At 40.3% G+C, this 23,141-nt stretch overlaps 1 protein-coding gene across 3 annotated transcripts in view; it reads right to left on the bottom strand.

The window, feature by feature from the left end:
• add3a (adducin 3 (gamma) a) overlaps nucleotides 1-20,922 on the bottom strand; it is an 81,817-nt gene extending 60,895 nt beyond the window's left edge. For 2 of the 3 annotated variants that reach the window (XM_026948074.3, XM_026948078.3), the window contains exons 1-2: nucleotides 20,768-20,922; nucleotides 630-685 (exon numbers count right to left, since the gene is read on the bottom strand). The gene's annotated coding sequence lies outside the window, so the exon portion shown is untranslated. Of the gene's footprint in view, nucleotides 1-629; nucleotides 686-9,391; nucleotides 9,521-20,767 lie in introns of all 3 variants that reach the window. The other variant, XM_053229338.1, reaches the window with a different exon arrangement.
• Between the last annotated feature and the right edge of the window lie 2,219 nt (nucleotides 20,923-23,141).

Genomic DNA, 23,141 nt, shown 5'->3' with positions numbered 1-23,141 from the left:
ATTATAGAATATTATACAGGCAGCAGCTGACGTCAAAGTGATGGGAAATAAATCAGAAAAACGCACATGCTGAGACAGACGGCTGTGCAGCGGGAGGGTTTATAGGAAAACGCCACTACGGTTATTAGTACTTTTCCAGCATCGTAAATTGTCTTGCCAACTCGACATTATCCATGACGCGCTCAAACGACAAAGAGAGAGAGAGAGAGAGAGAGAGAGAGAGAGAGACCAAAAGTAGGATTGAATCAGGAAACCAGCACAGACGCCACGCCTCCTTCGCTAGGACCGACCGCACAGAGGCCACGCCTCCTTCGCTAGGACCGACCGCACAGAGGCCACGCCTCCTTCGCTAGGACCGACTGCACAGAGGCCACGCCTCCTTCGCTAGGACCGACCACACAGAGGCCACGCCTCCTTCGCTAGGATTGACTAAACAGAGGCTACACCTCCATCACATAAAGAGTAAGACAGAGGCCATGCCTCCTTCACTAGGACTGACTGCAGAGGCCACACCTCCTTCACATTGAGTGAGACACAGAGGCCACGCCTCCTTCACATAAACAGAAAGACACAGAGGCCACGCCTCCTTCACGTAAAGAGTAAGACAAGGCCACGCCTCCTTTACCTACCTGCTGAGAGTGACTGCTCCTCCTTCTTCTAGCACCACTGGCACACGTTGTCTCACCTGCAACACACAAACACATAAATACACATATAAAACACGCACAAGATGAAAATTCTTGCTAACTCATAGCAAAGGAAAAGTTTGAGTCCATCTACCTCTACAATCTCTCACGTTACAGCTAGCTAGCTAAAAAGTCAGTCCGTAGATATAATGCTAATAGCTAGACATTAGCCTAGCTGCAAGAAAAAGTTATTTAATTAGCTATTAGCATGTACAATTTACTTCAAACTGACAGTTATTTCCAGATTTTTAGAGCACGTCATGATTTCGTGGAGTCATAGGCACTCCTGGGTCTTGGACAAAGGAGCTGGTGGTCACGTGGTGGACATACTGCTTAACTTTAAATACGAGTTTTAATGACAAACCTGATAGTGTAGCAACCTTAGGCAAGTTATCCAGCTATGACATTAGCAGGCTAAGTGGTCAGTGTAGCTAACTAACATTATCAATTAGTAGTAACTAATAGTAGTGACAAGTCTGCTCAAGTAAATTATTGTATTGCACAAGATAAATATTACATTGTGTTATTTAAACCAGTTTAGAAGTTAGCTAACTAGCAGGGTAAAGTGTACAGATGGAGTAGCTGGCTACGTCAAATGTATTGGAACACACACGATTGCCTTTTTTAAAGGAAGTGAGTAATAAAGTAAGATGTCAGAACAACAACAACAACGCTTAGGGCGAAAGAGGTTTTTTTTTGTTTTTTTTTTTTTCCCCCATCGGATCATCTGACTGTATCAAGCCTCAATACGAACTGCCATCTCACACACACACACACACACACACACACACACACACACACACACACACACGCCTATCTGCCTTGTGATCTTCCCAAAGCTTTCGAGATGAAAGCTGGAGAAAATAGTTTCAAAACATGAGACAAATATTACACAATGTAAAATCCTAAAATATGAGTTTGGAGGAACCACTTAAGGTGCAGAAACCCTCAATCATGCTATCTTTTCATCACACACACACACACACACACAGCCTGGGAGTTATCAGTGAGGGGAAAAAAAAAACCCCACAACATTCCTTCTTAAGCTCTGTTCAGAAAGTGACGCACTGAGGAAATTTCATAAATAACCACGTGCTAATGATAAACAGGCATGTCTCACATTGCTAATACTGATTCTTCAGCAGGTGGAGATACTTGAAGGACAAAAGAAATACACACAGAGGACAGGAACACAGGACTTAGTGACGAGATTTTAAAGTGCCCATGATGAATGTGTGTAGCCAAAAATTTATATCACAGTATCGGTATATATCACAGTTTAACGCCTCTTTAATTTCACAAGGAGCCAATTTATTGACTGATACTTTCAGCATTCGTAACAAAAACCAAAAACCGGATGAATGGAAGGATGGACGGGCGGATAAATAAATGGACAGCTGGATAGACTGATGAATAGACAAACGGATGCATTGATGGATGGATGGATGGATGGATGGATAACTGGATAAATGGATGAATATACAAAGGAAAGCATAAATGGATAGATGGATGGGTGGATAAATAGATAGGTGGATAGATGAATAACTAGACAGATGGATGGATGGATGGATGCTAAATGGACAGATGGTTGAATAGACCAATGGAAGGAAGGATGGATGGATGCATGGATAGTTGGAAAGATGGATGAAAAAGAAATGGAAGCATGGATAAATAGACAGTTGGAAAGATGGATGAGTAGACAAATGGAAAGACAGATGGATGGATGGATGGATGGATAAATGAATAGATGGATGAATAGGCAAATGGAAGGATAAATGGTTAGATGGATGAATGATCAAATAGGAGGATAGATGGATGGGTCGATAAATAGATAGATGGTTGAAGAGACAAATGGAAGGATGGATGGATGCATGGATGGGTGGATATGGGTGGACAGACAAATGCATGACTAGGCAGATGCTAGACAGACCGAAAGGAGCAGGAAGATAGCAGTGCCTGGAGGACAACTATCCACCCATCTCCTAGAGAACGCCGAACTCTAGGACACACACAGACACACACAGACACACACAGACACACACAGAGATATCCATCTTTGTCATCCGTTTGATAACATCTGTGTAAATACGCACAAAGACACTACGGAGCAAAATGTCTGTATTATGACTGTACACACACATACACGTCTTGGAATAATGAGTCCATTCACACACATACATTATCAGCTATACTTTATTCCTGTGCTTGAAATAAAGAACTCTTGATTTTTTTTTTAACTTATGTTTACTTCCTAGTAAAGGAGTAAATTTGTGGTTATACTTCCTGTCACCTTAATAACAGCACCAACCATGTCAAGTAAGTATCCCACCACTTCCTGTTAGTTTTAGTTCACTCTTCCACTGACTGGGCGTAATTCACGCAGCCTTTATTGCGTCTGTTTTGGTTAAAAAGTCATTGTACAATAAGACGCTAGGGTTGGTGAACGTGACAAATTTTTAACAACTTGTTAAATCCTGACGTTATAAACCGAAGCCAAACAAATCTGGTTCAGAGGGCGTTTGATTACAACGTGACATTACAAGTGTCAAGCTGCAACTTGGAGAAAAGTCCATTTCCAAATGGTAATTATGATTTCACCTTGGACGTGAAGTAGTCTGAAACTTAGAATTATCGTAAGTGCGACATTAACAAACTACTGTCGTAACTACTAGGTCTTGCACATATATGAATAAACACAGTGATAGGCGCTGCACATCCGACATACTTGTTTTGATTATGCGTATGCAAAATGGACGTGATGAGTAATGCAATCAATTGACATGTCGGATGTGGACGTTAGGAAAAATTAATATGACGTTTGTGCAGGGTGCAGTACCGGTGTAAACAGCAGGGGCGGTATAGTGCAAAGCAACGCAATGTCTATAACAGATTAAAAACTAGAGCTCTCTCAAATCTCATACTTACGTACACTGTTTTTAAGTATTAATACAAATCGATTTCCCTATTCCCCTACGCCCAATTATTCCCAAAACACTCTTCACGTGGTTGTTAAGCCTACAGGAACAGTCTGTCCTGCATACCGTTCCTCTGGATTAGTACATATTAGGTCATACATTTTGATTGCGACAATCACAACAACAATGGAAACAATGACAAATATGGCAAGAAATCACTAAACATTTTACTGGTCGACATGGAGACCTGACGGACGGGGATGTTTCGGTTCTGACGTGCCACGTCAAGAGCAAACCAGGCATAAAACCAACCCCTGGAGGAAACGTGATAATCTCCATAATGGATCCTTGATTGAGAATCTTGTAATAAGGGGAAAAACCTTATCACACTGGCACACGGGATTCTGGCGACGACCCCTCTCGTAACTGCAAGCCAGTTACAAATGCAATGAACAGAAGTTCAAAAATATAGGCATACTTTGTGATACACGTTCTAAATTACAGCATCAGCAATGTCCAAATGAAATCCAATAGTTCTGCACAAACTTAGAAAGACGGATGGATGCTGTACTCAGAAAGCTCTCTACTCAGCAAATTCAGAGAATGCTGTAGACAGCAGTCTGGTTTGTGTTTTGTGTATAGATCAAGGCCAACCATGAGGCCTTGCCAGAGGAGATGCTGTCCAGCCAAACTTCAGAAAAGTCCCATTAAGAGCAAAAAAAAAAAAAAAATAAAATACATAAACCTTACACTAAATAAGTTGGCAGTTTGAACAAGCGTTTCTTGTTCATTTTGCATCTTTATCACTCACGCAAAAATAACCGAACATTGTTTTGGCGGCTCTGGTCGACGGTCTAATTTCATGATAGACTGCTAGCTGCTTTTATTTCAGTGAGACACAACACAGTGATTGTTTCTACCATAAGTGACTCGGGCTCAATCAGAACTGGCAGGGGGTTCTGGTTTTTCAATGCTGATGGGCTTTAATTAAAACACAAGGGCATGTCCTCGATTACCTACAGGGCACTTACACAGTGGTGGATTGTTAGCACTTCACTCAGATGCCCTCTAATCACAGACCCACAGAGCTGTGAATGACGGTCACACTGACTGCCAGAGGGGGTTTGGAAGTCCTGGCTCAGCTGTGTTGAGAAACATTGTGGCCTATTATTGAAGCCACAAGGCTCAGGGTAAGGCTTAGCTCGTCAGCTGCTCTGTTTTTGGACCCCCCCATCAGAAGGCAGTACAAGCACAGTTGGCTATTAAAATTCCTTATTTTGGCAAAATTTGAAGATCATATTACATATAAAAACAATCCCATAAGCCCACACACTAGGCAATAGCTCCAGAACAGTATAAAATACATGGACAGAACTTATAACAAAAACGTATTTAAATCAACAATCATAACTGCGTTTGTAGATTTGTGTACACTGATACCCAATACTTACTCAAACCAATTTTTCATTATTCATCCATTTTGGTAAAACTGAAATTCTGAAAGGAGCCCCAAAGCCAACCAACTGAGATGATACTGTTTAAAGGTACTGCTTTCATAAACAGTGACTGCAAATAGCATTTTTACTGACAAACAAGTGGTGGTTTATGGAGGTCAGACTGGCCTCTCAGGGTTCATATAGCTGCTCTAATTAATTCTATTACTTAATCAGTGTTTACAACTCGAAACAGCAGACAAGTTCAGGCATCACTACTCCAGAGTGAAATTACATAGTCTTTTGAAAACACACTCTGTTTATGCAAATGTGAACCACTGTTAAATCTCAAACATACTTCTGCATTTTTGCTTTTGTGATTTTTGCATACGGAGTCTATAAAAGGTCTTTTTTTTTTTTTTTTTTGCTGATAGGTCTGGTTAAAATCAGATCTCCTGCAACCAGAGAATATGAAAAATGTCAACAGCCTTAGTGGCCGACATTCAGGCACCTTATGCTAATATTGTCTAGGCCATTATCGTGATATAAGAAGTTGATATCACCACATTCCTATGTGCAACAGACACGTTTCTGGAATTCTCGGTCGGTAAGCATTTCAGCAGTCCATGGAATCAATGCTGTGTTGTTTCAGCAACTTCTTACCGATGTTTAAAAACACCTAAAACATCTAAATTAGAGTACAATGGTGACAACAGTCCAGAAATCATGACAACTTGGAAACTAGCCAGGTGAAGCATGTCCTGCCCTTCTGTCATCAAACAGCGGCTCATAAATGATTCAGAGATACTCAAGTTGAATTGGCTCCAGAGACGAAACAGTCAAGGAGCAGAGAGGAAATTTGTTCAGGCAGAACAAACGAGTGGGAGTAATGGCCAGGTATGTGTTCGCTAAACCACTTCAATATGTTCCTGCTCCTCTCTCTTGGGAAACCAATCCATCAACTTGAGGGTGGCAAAGCACTGGCAGTTAGGGGGCAGGAATATTAATGCGGTCAATTCATGCTCATAAATGTGTCGTGGCCTTTTAGCATATTCATAAAGCATTTAGTCAATTACCATATATGTGGGATAGAAATGTAGATGTTGCAAACGCAATATCATGATGTAAAACTCCTGCATATTTGATCAGAGTGATTACTTGAGAGCTTAATACAGCTTTTCCTGACAGCAGCAGGTTTGCAGGTTTGTGTGTTTATTCACTGTGGGCTTCCCTAAAAGCCTCGGATCGGGTTTTTGTTGACTCTGCTTAAAAGGGACCCAGCTTGACTAAGAGGGTAAACACACACAGGCACTAGAGAGGACTTTAATAGTACAAAAAGAGTCAGCATGCAGTGACACAACTGTGTAGTCTAGAATGTAGACATTGTTATCACAATACTATTGGCCATGGTGATACTCATTTCGTGGAAAGCTAAAATATTCAGATTAATACTCCGATCAATAGCATGCGTTTTATCGCGTGAGCATCCGGGCCAATCTCAGTCGCTTCAGAGACGTTTTTGTCTTGTCGGGTCACTCCAATCGCTGATCATTTTGGTCCAAACAATGCACACAAACACTAGATTTTCATCCAATGTTTTTTTGAATGTATGAACTGTTCCCATTGTTTAAATATCACGCGAGGCAGGTAATCAAGTATCCATACCGTATGAGGTGATATACAAAAGAGAAGCTGCAAAATGAGGACCAGCAAGAGTTGCAAGGAACTCGTCACCCCCCTTGCACCAGTACTCCGACAGATCCTGCCTCTGGCACCATGATTATTCCCACATCCTGCACTATAACTGGCTAGTAGTTGTTACTAACAAGCGGTCTGTTGATTGTTAAGAAGCAGAGAAGCCAGATACGAACAAACAGCAAAAGAGCTCGGGATACAGGTACGTCAAGTTCCACTTTGTCATGCTAACGTGGACAGCTTCTTGAATGTCCAATCAGGGAACTGAAGGGCAGCAAAACAAGGTTTGCCAAGTCTTGTTACTATATTGTAAGGAATAAGGGAGTCCCAAAAACGGCAGCACGGTGCAGTAGATAGTGTTGTTGCCTCACAGCTACAGGGTCCCCAGTTCAATTCTAAGCTGCATGTTCTCGTTGGATCTGCGTGGGTTTCCTACGTGTTCTCCGGGTTCTTCCCACCTCTCAAAACATGCCAGTAGGTGGACTGGCTACTCTAACCTGCCCTAGGTGGGAATAAGTGTGTGCATGGTTCCCTAAGATGGACTGGCCTTGCAACCAGGGTGTATTCCCACCTCATGTCAACTATCAACTATCAACACTATCCAAGCTATTATTGCCACATTTTACAAATCATCAGTGGTGTAATGATCATGGGTTTTTTTTCTCGTGTACACGTGCAGGATCCGTGTCACATTGCATTGCATTTCACTACATGAAATACAATATCATACAATACCTTTCCCGAAGCTCAATATCAAACTGGTACATCTCTACAGAGAATATCGCAATAACAACATGAGGGTATGTTCATACTGTGCAGCCGAAGCACGACAAACAATTTAGCATACACACAAAAAAGGGTTTGCTATATGTCCACGTTACATTTAGACTGTACAAACTCAACAAACTCAACCAACTCGTATAAACAAATCAGATTTTAATGTTCCAGCCCTGAACAGGAAGTGCTGTTTCTGTGATGGAAAAGGAGACTGTTTTTTTTCAACAGTTCCCAGCTGTAGTGAGTCACACTCCCTGTGGGTCGAGGAAAAATGACAGCAGGCTGCAACGACCTCCATGTTTAACATGCGCTGTTTTGTGTCAGAGCTGTGACAGGAGGTAAATGCTCAGAGGAAGTCCTGCAAGGTCAAGGTCATCGTGAACCACACTGAAACAGGAGGACTTGGGTTTCTCATGAACTGGACCCGACATTTCCAAGCAAACTGACATCACATTAGCGAGAGTTTCCTTCTACCTTTTGTCTTAAGACAATGGAGTTAATGATAAAATGTGGGTGGCACTTGCAAAGAAAGTTTCTATTGGATTCACAGACTTTACACTGCGCTAGTCACATAAACGTTTGCTAAAAATGCTAAGTAACCTACAAGTAAAATAAGGCTATTCAGGAAGTATAGTCAGGGTAAAGGTCAATATTCAAGTCGTAAACAGTCTGTGACCTTTGTAATACTCATTTCCACCAACACACACACACACAAAATTGGACCATAATGTGATACTAGCAATTAGGCAACAACTATAATTTTAAAGGATATTAAAAGGTCAACATTAAGATTAAGATCGAAGCATTAAAACGTTAAGGTCAAGTGGAAATAAAACCGAACTGATCCGAGACACTTCAATTCCCCTGCACCAGAACATACACGCGCACACAAGAAGAGCAGAAAAAAAGGTTGATAATGGACTGTCCTCTTCCCGTAGCTCGACCCAATCGTGCTTAATTCCCCTTCTACATGATTGCTCTTGTGTTTTATTGATGCAAACTGGGACATGAACTAAAAGCCCAAATGTCAATTTGAATCACAGACACACAAGCAACTAGAGGACCTCACAAATCCCAAACAGTAACCACATATTGCAAAAGAAGCCTTTTAAAAAATCTAACGCATGGACAAAACAAAACAGTTGGTGGAAACCTAAGAGAGTGCGCTATTAAAAATGTTTGGATAAAAAACATTGCTAAACCAATCGTGCTCATTCTTTCCCCATCTCCACAACATAACGTTTTTTTTTTTTAAACGGCTGCAAAGCTTCCGAAATCGTCTCTCTCTTTTACCTCCATTTAAAATGTTAATTAAATTAGCGTTACCAACATGACATTAGTACATTAGTACATATTGGATTGTAGTAATCATGAACAGTAAGTTACACGCACCTATCTTGTACAGTTTGGTGCAAAAGTTTGCACACCCCATGATTTTTTTTTAATGGCAGGAAAAAATAAAAACATAGTTCTGCTTTTCAAAATGTATGCGAAATGTTTAATAATTGCAAAATGTTAAAAATAAAATGTGGGTGTATCCTGCAGCAAGACAACAAACAATTGCTTTGAAAAGAAGTTTCCGAAATTCACGATTCAGAAATTCATGTCAATATTTCCAACATTCTACTTTTCACTCTATTTGACGATGATATAATTTGTAACACAGTAAATTAGGAAAACAAAATGGAAAACAGGAGTGCCACCCAATATCTTTCTAACAAGTTTTTTCACCTGTCAAAATACAGAGATGTCTTTTTTTTTTCCCTTCATTATCATGTCTTCTCAAAGCTCCGTCTGTACTTCCCGGCTCAGCGCCAAAGTCAATAACACTCGAAGATAAGAAACATTATAAAAGTATGAGACGTCTCTTTAGTAGGTTACTGACCTTCACGGAGACAGTAACGACTCTGTTTTAGAGGACTAGCATGACGGCTCTCCAGGCTCCAATTCTTTAAACACACACTTCACAACCAGGTGACGTTTCACTCCAGAGTGGAACACAACATCTGTAGCTCTGGTATAAAAACACAGAGACCAAAGGAAGACTATTTTAATCTATTCTGATATACTGTATAAAAGCCAAAAACAATACATCTCATGCTGTCTTGAGTTTTCCTGTCTCTTTGTAATAGCGCACAGGTCATAGTAGGATCAAGGCCCCATGCCAGATTCATCCTGAACGCATCCATCAGCCAGGCGACGACCCTTCTGACATCACGGGTCATCACCCTTACCGCGCCCTGTACCATCGGGTACCATTTTACAGCTGAGGGAATTCTTTTTATTAATCATATAAGGGCTTTAAACATCATATAAAGTGACACCGAGACCTGAGAATGAATGGAAGGAAGTAAGATGACACCCCACACACACACCCACACACACACACACACCCACACACACACACACACACACACACACACGTCCGTTCATCTCCCTTTCAAAGGCTACTGTCCTCCCTCGATGCAAAACAAGACCACTTCCTGTCCATCCGATCTCAGCGGAAGAGGAAATGGAATCTGTTTCCCGTTCCTACAGCAGAAGAAGACAGTATCTATCGGTCACCTCTCTGTTACACACTCACACACGTTATCAGTTCCCGCAGCAAGCACATCCTCAGAGCAAACACTGATACAGTCGAGTCTGTGTGAAGATAACGCGTCGGCGTCAGAACTAATCTGATGGGATTTGTCAGGCGTCTCAAAGGAGGGTACATACAAACGGATCAGTCAAGATAAACTATGTGGATAAGGATTTTTGGATGGCAACACATCACCAAATTACACACACCCTCAATCGGCATTTTTCTTTCACACACACACACACACACTGGCTCTAACGGTGCACACTGTAGTGCTAATTCTGTCACAGGTTCAGTAACCAACTAGTAAATTACTGTGATGTCAGGCAGTAAAGCAGGTAGTTACTGTACTATAAATTACTGACACCAACCCTGGACATGTAGCACCTGGAAATGTGTGTGCGTGTGTCTAATCTGGTCCAACAAGCTCAAATATCTCTCCCTAGTCCTAAAACACTGATACACACTGAGTGTCTTGTGATAAGACACAACAGCCACTTTAAAACCTGCCAGAACGGCTGAGCACAAAGTGTAACGTGGCTCCCAACACTGGAGACACGTTGGTTATACGGTAAAATGCAACATATGAACACAGTATTTTTTCATTTTATTTAAGAAGAGTCTGCCTAAGCAGGCAGCATTATTGGGGCTACCGAGACTCAATGGCTTCCGAATTTCCTTTGATTTTGGCCACAATTTAAGGCAGTGTTGCATGTATCCTTCTTGAAGAAAACAATTCTCTTTTACCCATTTGAAAAAATGGAGTTCTCACTGTCTTAGATTCACTTTTTCCATAACTCCATTCACTGGACGAGAGCTCAGTGAATGTTTAAAAACTATGGCAGACGGACATGACACTTCGACTGTGAGATATAGTCAATTTAACCTTCATTTTTATCTTAAACTTTAACTTTTTTAATTCTGATTTTAACCTTAACTGTAACATTAACTTTAATTCTTATTCTAAATTTAACCTTAATTTTAATTCTAATTTTTATGTTAACTCTAACCTTAACTTGAACCTTAAATTTAATTCTAATTGCAACCATAAACTTAACTTTAACTCTACCTTTAATTCTAACTTTAACCTTAACTGTAACTATAATTTTAACTTTAACCTTAACTTATTTATTTATTTATTTAACCAGGTAAAAATCTTAACATTAAAAATCTCTTTTTCTAGCCAGGAAACCAGCATACACAATTTTAACAAGCAAACAGACACAGCAACAATACAATACAGACAGCACAACATCATAAAAAGATTTACTATAATTCCAACTTTAATTTGAACCTTTTATTCTAACTTAAACCTTAACTTTAACCCTAACTTAAGCTTAATTCTAACTTTAACCTTTACTTTACCTTTAACCTTAACTTTAACTTTAATCTTAACATTTTCTTTAACCTTTACCTTAACTATAATCTTAATTTTACCCCTAATTTTTTACCTTAACTTTAAATGTAACTTTATCCTTAACTTAAGCAGTATTGATTAACTGCCATATCTTGTGTTTGCCAGAAGTCATTTGCTGTTCTCAACAACTATGACCTGACAGACACGATAGCTAGCATACGTTCATGTATGTAACTAATATATGACAGAATAACTAATCTTATTGAATTTTTTTGTCATCCTGAAAAAAAAAACCCTCAGTAAATAATTGTTAGATGAGCTTTAGTTAACATGATTAGAAACAGTAGCTTGCTCTGTCTGAAATCATACCTTCACTTTGTCATCACCATTTACTATGTAGACTCTTCAAATGGGGTGAAGAAGAGACCAGACCAAACTTAGACATTTGCTTGAGAGTGAGCTGGAAAATTACCACCATTACCTGCGGTTGCAAAGCTAAGACCTAACACACAAGACGTATCAAAGCAAGAAAAATGAACAATGTTTTTAAATAGGCAAACTAAAACCATGAAAATACAGAACAAGTGTTACATGAGATTCTGGTATTGAATACACGACTAACTTCCCATCCAGTCTAGTGGTTGTTATATCCAATTCGGTAAATGGATTTAGATAAGATTCCTAATGAGCAAGCCAGAGGTGACAGTGGCAAGGAAAAACTCCCTGAGAAAACATGAAGAAGGAACCTTGAGAGGAACCAGACTCAAAAGGGAGCCCATCCTCTTCTGGGTTACACCGCATAATGCGATTACGAGTCGTTACTCAATCACAACCATACAGTGAAAGTTAAACTAGTATTTTTTTTTCTTCCATCTACACATCTGTTTGCAGGAAACCACTATAAATTGTGGTATTTTTGCATATCCATCGGTTGTACGTGTAGCTTTTTTTTTTTTATAATAATTCACGTTAGATGGGAATCACAGTAATAGCAAATCTCAGCCGTATCAACACCGCTCACAGCTTCACTGTACTCACTATTGCCTGTTGGATACCAAGAAAAAACTCAGTGTGGGAATTTATATTAAAAAGAAAAATGGTTGATAAAATATCAGAGGTTTCAACAGTTAAAGATGAACTGGATTTATGCTGAGCCTAGCTTGCTGAATTCCAGTTTTCTATCTTAGAGTGAAAGACGTTAATACACGGTTTCGCTAACTGTCAGCTATCGTAGCACCAGTGGTTGCTTGGTGGTTATGGTTTTGAACTTGTGAGAAAACAGAAGGCAAAGAAATGGAAAAGGAAGGAAAAGAAAACCATTAACCATTTTGACACAGCTTGCTTTGTTAAGAGAAAGTTCTGAAGGACATCTTCATCGAGCCAAAACTGTGTCAGGTTTTGATTGTTTACGCGATGCGCGTTAACCCGACGTGCCAAACCACAGGTTGATTTATGCTGGCAGGTTTAGATGCAAAACAAAACTTGCAGAGTTGTAAAAAAAGGCTTGAGGGAAAACAGAAAAAAAACAGAAATGCACGAAAGAAAGTAAAAAACAAAATGACTCATCTAATCAGAGTAAGATCTTATATTCCGTGATATCTCTTGTATCTGATTGCAACATGAATTTGTCACACACTAAAGGAAAGTGAAGCTTATGAGAAAGTAATCTTGTTCCAAGAAGTGTGTGAAAAAGCAAAGCCATGAAGTAATGAAAGTGATGTGAGATAACTGTGTGTGTGTGTGTGTGTGTGTGTGTGTGTGTGTGTGTGTGTTCGCACGTGTGTGCGCGGGTGTGTTCTGTAATGCAGTAGCAGGATGGTGCAATTTGGGTCTCTCTACAGGAAAAGCTTTAGGACAGGAGAGTGGCCTACATTTGCATTTTTTTGCATATGCATGCATACACACTTACGCTCTCATACATGTGTGCACAATCACACACACACACACACACACACACACACTCACACCTAGCCACACGCCACTTCTACATGCACAGCCTTAACCACAGCTCGGCTAAGTAAGCATACATTTTTCATCAAATGTGATTAAGCAGAGAGGAGATAAAGCAGTAGGGTAAAGAATGTAGCTACACCCCATTAAGCATGAAATCTCACACAAATAATCAAAAACAATCCAAATAATGAGCTGGATTTCTTACAAATGATGTCCAAATCATGTGGGGAAACATAAAACTCTACAAACATAGGAAGCAGTAGCTATGTTTGTACAGTCTGTTATAGAATTCCGCCAAGATCTTACTGGGATCGTTTCGTATCTCAATCTTAAAAGACTGTGGTGCCTTATGTGTACCTTTGATACACTTTTCTGGCCAACAGCTTCAGAATCAATGGCTGCAATCTCTCCTCACTTCTGTTTATACCTTAATTTTAATTCTAACTTTAACCCTAACTTTGGCCATAACTTTAACTCTAAATTTATTTCTTTATTTTTATAAAACTTTATTTTTGTAACTTTTTAAAGTTTAACTTTAACCTTAACATTGACGTTAACCTTAAATTTAAGGTTAAAGACAAAGTTATCCTTCATTCTAACTTTAATTCTAAATTTAACCTTAATATTACCCTTTACCTCACCTTTAATGTTAACTTTATCTTTAACATTAATTCGAATTTTAACCTTAACTTTAACCTTACTGTTAACCTTTACCTTAACTTTAACAATAACCTTAACTGTATCTTATCTTTAATTCTAACTTTAACCTGCAGGATGGCACAAGAACCAAGAACTTCAGGCCAAGAGCTTCAGAATCAAAGGCCAGGATTCAAACGTGAGCCGAAAGCATCTAAGGTAAGAGTGTAATGCATGAATAAGTATATAGTCAGCTTAAGAAAGGAACTCCAATTTAAATTTTGTGGCAACTTTACATGGCTGTGCCCAAAACAAGGTTAAAAAGTAACCCTGCTGTAAACACAGAGCAAACTAATAGCGCTCGATGGCGTATATTTGGGTCCGGACCAGAGGCCTGGCATAGTTTAGCACGGTTTAGAGATCTGATTTCAGCTTACAGTATCAAACCTGATCCAGCCATGCCTTTAAAGCATTACAGGCTCACACGCCTCCACATACCAGCCTTCACACACACACACACACACACACACACACACACACACACACACACACACACACACACACAGCACAGTGGATCTTTCCCCAAGGTGACCTACATCTATTTATATTTGCATATGCAGGCAGACGCTAGGGAATGTCGTAGCCCTCGCAGTGTGCCAGATGTGTACACTGTAGCAGACTCAACAAATAGCATTAGGTACTTGTGATCTGTGCTTTCCACATGGTCAAATGGTCTTAAGAACTCTGGGAAATATGGACATCAAGCGGAAGACAGCTAAAGGCCGAGGCTAGTCATTTATCTAGCTAGCTTGCAGCCTTTATGTTAAATGTAAAGGCAGAGTGACGGTGCAAACACAACCAAGTTATCAGGAATATCAACATTTTCCACAGATGTGTTGGAAAATTGCTCAGAAAAGACTCTGTTCAGCTAAAATTATACTGTAAATAGCCTACAGTTAGCATCAACTGCAAAATGAAAAACTCCAAGAATGGCTCTTTATGTGAATCTTGTGAGTATTGCGAACATGAACACATCTAAAGATTCGAGTTCTCTGACTGTTTGGCTCGCATTCTGAGAAATGTCCAGAAAATTCTAGAAATATCTACTAACATCTAGAAATGTCTAAAAACTTCTACAAACAAATAGAAATATCTACAAACTTTTACAAATATCAAGAAACAGCTAAAGACTTCTAGAAACATCTATAAACTTCTAGAAAAATATCTAGAAATGTCTGCAAATGTCTATAAAGGTCTACACACAGCTCCAAATATCTACAAACGTCTAAAAATAACACATATAAAACTTCTAGGATCATCAACAAACTTTTAGAAACATCTACAAATATCTAGAAAGTCACATTCAGGTTTATGATGGACCACTGATTTAAAGCTGTGGTAAATTTACCACATCTTTCAATCTCTGCCACCAACAGGTTTAGTCCTTCTTGCTACTAATTTGTATGCCTGAAATACCCTTAAAATATTACTTCAGATGGGAAGGAAGCTATTGAGAAAAAAAAACATATTAGATATTTGTCCTTGCTGTGACCTTGACCCTGTTTGGTTTCATTCCAAAATCTAATCGGTTCATGTGTTAGTTACAGTGCTAATTCCATGTAAATCCTACAAACATTCAACCACTCGTTTTTGAGATATCACCCTAACAAGAATCTCGGGTGGACGCGCAGAAACATAATACCCCCGCCACCTAGTGCTAAATACGTTTTAATGGGAACTACTCCCCCCCCCCCCCCCCAAAAAAAATAGAAGAGATAGACTGTAAGTTGAAAAAGTGGACCCAAGTTGGAAGTTTAAAGTTGTGCTATGGAGATAATCGAACTTTTGTGCTGGAACAAAAAAGATGGCAGAGAGCAGTAATATGAGAAAGGACGATAAGGCCTGAAGCTGGACTTTGATGCACCTTATCTCACTCAGATGAAGTTCAAATCAAGGTCACCTCTCTCAGGAGAGGCATACGGGCAAAACTTCATTTACACCACAGCTGTTTGGCTGGTGAGCGTTAAATCATCACAAACAGGAACTAAAGCAGGGTGGGACTGCCAAGCTGTTTTATATATAGTCTGTTTGTGGAAAAAAAATAACACCAAAATCACACTGATAGAGCACGTTTCCTCACAGGAGGGACACCACACACCCTTCTTCGTCACGGTCAGAGGGTCACACACACACACACACACACACACACACACACACACACACACACACACACACACACACACCCACCCACCCCTAATGCAAATTTACAAAGCCACATATGGAAATAGATACGCAATACACATCAGTTAGAGACAATATCATTCCCAAAATGGCTGATGAACTTTAAAGTGTTCTCTCACACAAACTCAGGTGCTTTAGACTATTCTTCTGAGAAACCTTTACTGCGAAAGGAGAAAAACACCTGACAGAATACACATCATCATACACACACACACACACATATACACACACACAGGGGGAAACAAGGTCTGTGAGTCTGTTTACGATCAAGCTGAACTGAAATGATCGTAGAGCTAGAATATTAGAATATGAAAATGTTCCAAGAGCAAATGCACGGAATTGGAAAATGGAAAGCCAACGATGCCAAAATTCATTAAAAATTGACTATAGTCTACAAAGAGGCTGGTGATGAACCCCTGATACATTCCAGCTTGAGGAGGGGAAACAAAAAAAACCACACCAGACACGTTTATGCTATAAATAATACGGACAGGATAAGCAGATTATGATCATATCACTACACAGTGTGATACTGTATAACATGCCTAAAAATATATAATCCAAACAACTACAGAAAACTAATCTGGAAGCTCTGATTGTTAATGGTATCGCTATTCGGACCAAACACTTTATTGTTCTGCACTATTTGCCCACTTTTCACAAGTAATTATCCACTTCGCAACCAGTAGCTATTATGCAGCTATAAAGACTATAAAGACCCAATAGATGGAGCTGTATTACATGTAAGAGGAGTGATGGAGATCAATTATAGCTACAGGATCTGTTATATCTCCCCCCTGTGGTCTCGCAATGCTATTACACCAGGTGATATTAAATGGTTGTCTAATGGGCTAAAATGTGAAACAGCTAGCAAACGCAAGTTACCCAATGATGTGTAACATTAATGACTGTAAACAGTCAATGTCTAAAAAAAGCAATGAGAAAATGACATACTGTACAATAATTGATATTTTACGACATCCCTAGTAGCTAGGTCTCCATTAACTCTACATTTACGTACCGGCAATTTTTTCTCCTTACGTCGCACAAATTACTCTACGTTATAGTCGCTAGTTTACTGTTGAACGCTTCCAAAAACGCATCTCTATAAGGAGACGGTGAAAAGGCATGTTCTTGGCAGGGCTACCAGCCCACTATACATCTGTCTCCCTTGCACACACTCTTACAAGCCATCACATGTGAGCTAAAACGTCTCAGCGCTCTGCTTCAAAGGGTTCTAGTTCGAAACCAAAAACCAGAACAAATACACATAGACAGCCAAATCTTTTTCTTCCCTACCAGACTTCACACACACTTTCGGTCCAAGTCTAAACATATGGATACTGTATATTTTTTAGATTTTTTTTCTTCTTCTCCCAACCAAAGATCACTTGCTTGTCTAAACACACAGGGGGTGTATGGTTTCAAAAGCCAGCTGATGGATCACTATGAACGTCTCGCTATACAGTGATGACTTTTAAAAACTTCATCAGAACGTAAGCACGGCTGGACTTTTAATAAAGCCATAAAGGCAGCTAATTAGTGCAACACTGATTACGAGGTCAACAGAATGGTGTGACTCAAGGATTGTTAGCAATAATGCATTTAATATAGTACAGGCTAAAATCTAATTCCTGACAATCACTCCTCGAAAAGGCTGAGCAGAAAACAGGACCGAACGCAGGAAGTACAAATTAAACCCAGATGGAGCCGCGAGGAAGAGAGAAAGCTGAAATAATAAAAACAAAACACACACACACATAAAGGGAAACTTTCCATTCCATGGCTCCATGTGTGTGTGGGTGCGTACGATTCCGATAAGCCCGACACACACAGGGACGGAGTCATGCTGTCCTTTTGGACAGGTTCAGATAAAGAGTTGATGCTTTCCTAATGGCTTCATACTTCTCTTATTTTTCTTTCCTATAAACACACACACACGTATACGTGCATGCACACACACACACAAACACACACATGTGATATGGTGGAGTGCCATTAAGCTGTCACTGCAAAACAAAGCTCTTCCACACTGTAATGTGAGACGTGTGTGACACCCTTTGACCAAAGTGTGTGTGTGTGTGTGTGTGTGTGTGAACTATTACATCATGTAGAGAGCCAAAAAAAATAATAATCAGAAAGACGTGCAGTAGAGGTGTCCACAGGACCGTTTTTAATCCCACTCCCGCCCGCTCCCGAAGGAATTCTGACCGATCCCACCCTTTTGTGAAGAAAGTCTGACCACTTCCTCCCGTTCCCGCAGTTATTATTTGTGTTTGCACTTCTGATTATCATAATTGGTTTCCCAAAATATAAACTAATTAGCAATGTAACCACAGAAACCAGGTCTAGGATAAAAGAGTACTAAAAATGAATGAATGCTGCTCCTGAGGATCACACTCCTGATGCACACCACTCATAAGCAGTGACCAACTGCACTATTCAGGGAGAATGCAAGATAGAGGGAGAGACCCCAAAACAAAGAGAGAAAGACACCGATGAAATACAGGGAGAGACTCTGAGAGAGATGGCGTGACTCTGGAAGAAAGAGAGAGTCGCGGGAGAGAGAGGAAGAGACTCAGAGACAGAGAGGGAGAAACACGGGAGAAAGGGAGATAATCCGAAAGGAATGGAGAGACTGAGGAGAGACTGGGAGACTGCAAGAGAGACCCAGGGACAGAGAGGGAAAGACTCCGGGAGAGAGAGGGAGAGAGAGAGAGAGAGAGAGACCTCCAAGAGAGAGAGGGAGAGACTCCATTAGAGACTCCATGAGAGAGAGGGAGAGACCCCGGTACAGAGAGGGAGAGACTCCATGAGAGAGAGGGAGAGACTCCAATAGAGACTCCATGAGAGAGAGGGAGAGACTCCATGAGAGAGAGGGAGAGACTCCATGAGAGAGAGGGAGAGAGTCCAATAGAGACTCCATGAGAGAGAGGGAGAGAGTCCAATAGAGACTCCATGAGAGAGAGGGAGAGACTCCATGAGAGAGAGGGAGAGACTCCAATAGAGACTCCATGAGAGAGAGGGAGAGACTCCATGAGAGAGAGGGAGAGACTCCATGAGAGAGAGGGAGAGACTCCATGAGAGAGAGGGAGAGAGTCCAATAGAGACTCCATGAGAGAGAGGGAGAGACTCCAATAGAGACTCCATGAGAGAGAGGGAGAGACCCCGGGACAGAGAGGGAGAGACTCCATGAGAGAGAGACAAAGAGACTCCATGAGAGAGAGAGACGAAGAGACTCCATGACAGAGAGAGACGAAGAGACTCCATGAGAAAGAGGGAGAGACCGCGGGACAGAGAGGGAGAGACTCCATGAGAGAGAGACCCCCCCAAAAAAAGAAAAACAGAGAGAAAGAGAGACTCCGAGACAGTGAGGGAGAAAGTATGAGGTAGAGAGCAAAACACTCCAAAAGAATGAGAGAGGCAGAGACTCTGAAACTGCGAGGGAAAGAATCTGGGAGAGAGGGAGAGAGGGAGAGACAGAGAGTCTGACAAGAGAAAGTGAGCACCACTCTGAGAAGGAGAGATACAGGGAAGGAGTAAGAGCGAAAATACAAGTGGGAGAGACTCAGAGGAAGAAAAAAAAACTCTGGCTGGCTTTAAAGAAGTGTTTCACTTTCAAGCCAAACTATTATCTCAGAAAGGCACTCGTCCAACTATGATTCATGGGTTTTTTTTCCTGAAGCATGTTATGGGAAAGAGAGAATGCGACCAGAAGACACCTCACCTCAACACACACATCTAAAATAATAAATAACCCCACTAACTTGAAGAAAGAAACACTGCACATTTTCTACCACATCATTTCAGGGATTCAGTGTAATATTTCTGGCTAATAATGAAATGTTAACTGAGCAAAACTAACAAACAGAAACCAGGCTAAACTAAAACCAGGCTGCACATCAAATGCGCATCAACTACATGAGTGTTTATGGCACTTTTAGGATACACACTTGAAAAAAAGGGTTAATGACTCAAAAACACAGCACGAGTCGTTAAGATTACAAATGATTCAGTTCATGGATGCCGAACTGGATTAAGGTTTAACTCCTAATTTAGTAAATTACACGTTAAAGCAAGGTCCGTGTGATTAAAACACGTAGACAGACGGGAAATTTGACCAATCTGGCAACCCTGTGTCCAAACTTGTTTGTAAACAGTCACAAATCTGGCAACAGTGACGACAGAATCATTCTCAGTCTGAGTTTGAATCGACACAGCAACGAAAAGAAAAGTAGTAAAATGTGTTTATGCGCAAAAAGTGCGCAGCGCAGTTACTGCAGCACACGATGCGAGTTTCACTCGTAGCCATGGCGACGCCGCGAGCGTTTGCTTCCACGCGCTGCAGTGAATCACCAGCGCATTCGGAAACAGAAAGCGACTTTAGAACAAAGTGAAACTTTCGGTTGTAGAAAGTGGATTCGAATCCGCACGCGCACATGCACACGCGCTTTACGACACCAGAAAAACAACAACAACAACAGCGTGATTACCTTGACACGCGCTTTGCGAGTCTCGCGCGACGCTTTCAAACCCAAGCTGCTCTTCTCATTCAAGCTCGCGCGCACAGTCCGAGCAAGTGCCCCCGCGAGCGAGCTGCGCCGCGCGAGACCGTTCTCAAACTCCAAAGCTGCTGCGTAGAGATCGCGCAAAATATCGCGATAACGCGTTCATGCGCCCAAACGGCAGGGATCACTATTTGGCAGGAAGCACAGCCCCGGGTTTGTCAACGAAGGGAGCAAAATGTAGCAGGAGGGCAATTAATGGGTGCGCTCGAAATCGACTCGAAATACTTTTCTCCTGTATAGCAGCCTATTTTTGGACCTTATAGTACCAAAACAAACAAAAACAACAACAACAAAAATCCCCATTCGAATGATAAACTTTAAAATATTAAACAGAATATAATATTTGAAATATTGAACGGAAGTTGAACTGGTGGTCAAATAACCCAGCTGATGTTGTCAGTGTTTCCTGTTGTATTTTAGACATACTGTATACTGTACATTCATCATTCATGCTTTCAGTCATCTTCAGGAAGCGTTTTATCTTGCTCAGGGTCTCTGTGGATCCGAAGCCTTTTCCCGAGGCAGATATACACCTCTTCATACGCTTTCACACACTCCTTCACTAATTCAGACACACCAATCCACCTACTGGCATGTTTTTGGGAGTTGATGGAGGAAACCGGAGAACCCGGAGGAAACCCATGGGAGAACACGAGAAGCTCTGCACATGCAGGCGTTAACCCGAGATCATGATCGAACCTGGAGCTGTGAGGCGACAAGGCTACCCGCTGAGCCACCACACCGCCCTTCATAGACATAGAATACATCAAATTAGAAATAGATTCGACCCCAAGCAGAGATTTTGACCCACATCCATCCTTTTTTTTTTTAAGTTTTAGTCATGTGGAAGTGAAGGGGTGGAGTTGAACCATCCTGAGCTCACCCTGGCCCAATACAATGCTTAAAAAAAAAAAAAAAAAAGGTTTTGAATCAACAATGAATTGTGGTTTCTTTTTATTTGGTTTGGTTGATGATGAAAAATCAACATGAAAATCAGTGTTGGTTTGGTTAAAAAAAAAAAAAAAAAGCTTTAGATTTCCAAATCAAAATTTTAGCTTTTACCAGATGGACACCTTTTGCTTCTAGCTTCTCCCTGGAAAAAAAAAAAAACTCATAGAGGGTTTGTAATGGATTTAATGGTTATAATGGGAATTGTATTGGTTTTAATGGAAACTGTAATGGTCCCTGTGGGTCTCTACTGGTAATTTGTTGCCTTCCGTTGGTGTCGTGTAATGTCTAGTGGATATCATTAAGGACCAGTAATAGTAATGGTAATGGTTTTAATGGTTATGGTTTGTAATGGTATTTGTAGTGGAAACCATTAGAATTTCTGTGACGGTTTCTACTGTTATTTTTCAGCCTATAACGTAAATGATAACAAGAACTAACTTGTCTCACATTTCACAACTTTATATGCAACTATAAACATATAAAAAGTATCTGTCATTCATTAAAAAAGGTTATCATTAGCAAACTGTTGTGGTATAAGAGGAATAAAATACTCTGAGATGTGCTGTTATAGGAAAATAATCTACTTGGTGGTAACAGTAAGTCTGCATCACACCAGCCTTTTTACTTTTAAAACATTTCATTTCTTATAACAGAACGACACCAAGATACTACACACTATAGGAAGAAACTGTCTGATATCACAGCAGTTTTTTTCATCTCTACAGTCAAGTCTACTCGAACACGTCTCTTCTAGTAATGCGGTATTGAAAGACAGGCCGAAAGCCCTCAGAGAAGCATCCAGATCATTTAATATAGGGCGGCTGTAAACAAACCTGCAGGCGACGTCTCATAAAAAACAAACTACTGTGATCCATATGACTGAAGTGATTCCTTAAACTCAGCACATGTGTCTGTTTGGCCTGGAAACTAACACATAAATGCACACACTGTGTTTATTAGGATGTTGGCATTCTTTTTAAAAGCCCACTTTCATGTATGCAGTATGCAAAATTCAACATAATATCAACAGTTTTATTCATCTGTTTAAAAAAAAAATCATTTCACAGCAGATTTGTAACATTTATTTATTACAATGAACATATTTAATACTTCTTGTAATACACTGTATACATTGTATTGTATCAAACAAATATCGTCATAAATTGCATGTATGTTTGTTTGTTTATATAAAATAAGTATTTAAATATAGAAAGTAATTAAAGATTAGAAATTCGTGTTCATTTTATTGTGCTTTGTAGTCTGTAATTGCGTTTTAAAGGTTCATGCCCCACCTAGTGGACAATTCAGGAACTACATGTAATTTTCCAAATGTCCACTAGAGGGCGCC

This window comes from Pangasianodon hypophthalmus, chromosome 25, assembly GCF_027358585.1.
Source record: "Pangasianodon hypophthalmus isolate fPanHyp1 chromosome 25, fPanHyp1.pri, whole genome shotgun sequence".
In the NCBI taxonomy this organism is placed as follows: Eukaryota; Metazoa; Chordata; class Actinopteri; order Siluriformes; family Pangasiidae; genus Pangasianodon; species Pangasianodon hypophthalmus.
This window is presented reverse-complemented; position numbering and strand designations above follow the sequence as displayed.